This window comes from Thermobia domestica, chromosome 5 (assembly GCF_964235325.1).
Source record: "Thermobia domestica chromosome 5, izTheDome1.hap1.1, whole genome shotgun sequence".
Taxonomy (NCBI): domain Eukaryota; kingdom Metazoa; phylum Arthropoda; class Insecta; order Zygentoma; family Lepismatidae; genus Thermobia; species Thermobia domestica.
Window position 1 is genome coordinate 96,885,390 of NC_137458.1, and position 4,126 is coordinate 96,889,515.

Sequence of the window (4,126 nt, forward strand, 5' to 3'; positions counted from 1 at the left end):
TAAAGAAAAAAGTTATTACGTTTCGGGGAGCGGGACAGACAGAAAGTAGAGCAAATGAAGGAAGACATTGAAAATAAACAATGAAGGAACAGTTATATATTCAAATGTATTGATTGCGTAAAAAAAGTAATCACATGGAAGGTTATTTATCAGGGTACTTATTCAAGTCCTCTACCATAAACGATCAATTGTTTATAGTTTCCCGAAGGCAGTGTCAAAATTATACAAACTATAGGGTCATTCCATTTGAAATCAGCAAAGTCCACAACCCGACCATCTTAGATTTTTACCAAATTTTAGTATTTCGTAGGGATTGTCGAGATATGGAATTGTGCAAAGTTGTAGCTTCCTGTGTGACGAAGTTTCTGAATTATGGGGGCTTAAAAATACGAAAAAATCGCCCACTTTGGGACATACACGAAACTTTCGGGCAACACTGCTCTTGATCTAATTGGCGTAGAGAGCTGATTCTTGTTTTGTTTGAAAGAGCATAAAATAAGCTTTCCAACGATATATCGCATGCCTAGTTTTGGAACAATATCTATTTAAGGTCACCCAGTGTGACCTTTTGACCTTGAACTTTTGAGGATGCATATCTTCAATTTTTCTAAATTTGTTTGTACCAGAGAGAGTTTTAATGTATAAAGCAGTTTGCAACACTGTAGCATTGCACAACAGCATGATAGATTGCGCAGTCATCTGCTACAGAAAGGTTTGGAAGATTGAGAGGTGTGGATACGTTAGAGGAATGTGTTGATAGAGGACTGAGTCCACACGTTCAAATGTACGATTGAGCTGTTTATGTGCTGGTGCTGACTTTGTACTTGAAAACAGAAGCTTGATTGTGGTTTCTGTTTAGTCATTTTTACAATAGTCAGTCTTATTTAACGAATTGTTATATCAGAATAATGTCATCAAGATTCAAGAAGACAGTTTGCTGCAATGCATTTAATATAGAAGGACATGGGAATGTCAAAAGAAATTTGAGAAATATGTTGCCTTAGATGATTTCAAAGTGTTCATCGCTAAAAGATGGATTTAAAATTTGTGATTCCTGTCGTAAGAATTTAGCAACACCTTGTGATGCGGGTGCAAATCCTGTAATAACAGAGTGTGATGATTAGCAGCACCGATGCTGGAAATAGTGATATTGAGCAGTGAGTTAGAATCTCTGAACCGCAGCCCAAAAGATTACAAAATTATTACATTTCTACAGAGTATGGGAAGCAAAATGCAGCAGAAAGTGAAATTATAACGCAGTTGAAAGAAAAAAATTCGAACATCGGATAGAAATGTGCAAGTAAAATTCCTAACTGTACTTCCAAAAAGTTGACCTGTCAGAAAACATCAGCAAGAATTTCACTGGCACTAACTACATGGCTCGTATAGCAAAAGAACTTACTCATCAACAATCTTCATATCTTAAGGATCTAAAAGAAAAACTTCTTGATAAACAGTCCATTGTTCTTTCCGATTTCGCAGAAAATTATTCGTTCGTTTTCGTAGAAGCATCACAAGGTTTCCACTGGAATAACGGTCAAGCAGCTATTTTTTGCATTTACTCCAGAAATCCTCAAACGTCTACAGTTATAACTGACAATGTGATCGTCAGATATGACTGTCTCAAACATGATACAATTTTAGTGCACCTATTGCAGAAAATATTTACCTTTCTAAGAGATAAATTCGGTTCTGAAAATTTAATAAAATTTTTCTTTCTCCGATGGAGCAACAGCTCATTACAAAAATCACAAGAACTTCATCAATATTAGATACATTAAAGTGATATTTCTGTACTTTTTTTTTCCCGCCGCGCATGGAAAAAGTACGTGTGATGGACTCGGGGAAACTTCAAAGAGACTTGCTGCAAGTGCAAGTTTGAAAAGACCTTATAGTGATCAGATAATAACAACAAAACAATTTTGTGATTGGGCAAGGCAAAATATAAAACACATGAACTTAAAATATGCCACTAATAAGGAATACGAAGCGGAAGCGTCACTCATGTGGTTTTCGTGGTACATTATTTAAAAAAAAAATCTTTTCCAGTTTTGACACGATAGCTGTCGCTTTTTTATTATCAGTAAATTAAATGCAGTATTGCAAATTGCTTTATACATTAAAACTCTGTCTGGTACAAACAAATTATTACTAAAAAAACAATTTTATTGAAAGTTCTCATTACTGTCCCAACTTCTATTTCCGTTATGTTAAAGAGTAAACTTGTGTGTAAATTATATGCGAGTTTTAGAAAAATCGAAGATATGCATCCTCAAAAGTTCAAGGTTAAAATGTCACACTGGGTGACCTTAAGTAGATATTCTTTCAAAACTAGGCATGCGATATATCATAGGAAAGCTTATTTTATGCTCTTTCAAACAAAACAAGAATCAGTTCTCTACGCCAATTAGATCAAGAGCAGTGTTGTCCGAAAGTTTCGTGTATGTACCAAAGTGGGAGATTTTTTCGTATTTTTGAGCCCCTATAATTCAGAAACTTCGCCATACAGGGAGCTACAATTTTGCACAATTCCATATCTCGACCATCCCTACGAAATACTAAAATTTGGTAAAAATCTAAGATGGTCGGGTCAGAAATCCCTGTTTAATTTGTTGGTTTCACATGAAATGACCCTATAGCGGTAAGTAATCGCGGTGAATATGTTAAGAAACTAACCTAACGTAACGTAGTGCTCTTAGCGACATCCTCGTGTACGCGCAAACTCACCATCCCTGATGTGCCTTTTTCCTACAGACACTTTTCCAACCCTCGGTCACACTGCTGCGCTCCCACCCTGGTTTGGTAAGATAGCGCTCTTACTTTTTAGTGGTAGTCTAGCAGTTTGTTGATTTGTGTTTTTTTTAGTCTAGTTTTTATGACATATTTTTAACTTTTTAGTAATAGGGGGCCATCACTATCAAAGACAGAAAACAACGTGTCCTGCAGGGTTCTAACCCGCATTCACTTGCCTACCCCCCCCCCCCCCCTAGGCCACACATTTCCCGACGCGTTATTTGCACGGAAAGCGATGAAGTCCTCTTAAAGTGAATATGCACCAAGGAATACATGAGAAATACTTTCTAAGGTAGTGACAGTTAATTTCCTAACAAATGACGAAATTTGGAAAAGGTAAATTTTTGGATTTGAAACGCCAAAATCAGGTAAAATATAAGTAAGTAAATAAAAAAATAAAAATATTTACAGGGATAATGAGTTGATGTTACGGAAATGTAATTACTAAGTGAAGGTATATACAAGTTAACCTAACCTAAACAAACAAAAAATACGGAAGAAAAAGCGAGACAGCTGATGTCTACAAACCGTGAAGGTGAGTAATAAGGTACCTTACCTGAACAAACAAAAAATTCTCCCCCCCCCCCCAAAAAAAAAAAAAATATATATATATATATATATCCAAAATTGTGTCAATTTTAACGTTTTTAAGCGTGAAAATACTCGACCAACTCTGCGGCAGGAAGGTCCTTTCAGTTGCATTAGTTGATTTTCATCTCTAGTAAGTATACTTGCACCAAGGAGTTAGCTTCGTGACCCACCGAGAAACACGACAGTCTGAGAGAGCAAAAGCAGCCAAATAATACTGGGTTAGAAGGCATGGTATATATACAGGGTGGTAAGAATCTATTTGAATGAACTTTGGGAGCTGATTCCCGTCTCTTTATTGCTAGAATGTCTTGACTCAGGTTTTGCTTATGAACAACACCTATACTAACATCCTTATTCAGATCTGCATCACCAGCTTCTTGTGGCTGTTCCATATGATGATATTTTTTCCATGTTGTACAAAACCCTTTCATTAATAAAATTGCATTTTCAGTTTTCTTATTCTCAGCATTTCAGCATCTATCAAAACATGCCAGATAAGAACGTTCTAATTTCATCAATTCTGGGAACAATAATTCAGATTCCAATAATTAAAATAGTTTCATTAAAACTCCCACGGTACCCAGAGTACACGTGCGGATACTTCGGTACACACAGCTTGAAAATCGCAGTGATTGATCGTTTGAACCGCGAAAATATATGATCTTTAAAGCTTAAGTTTGTCAGAAACAGTATTACTAACCATTGCAGCAATAAAAGGAATTACTTATTAGCAGGGTTGGCT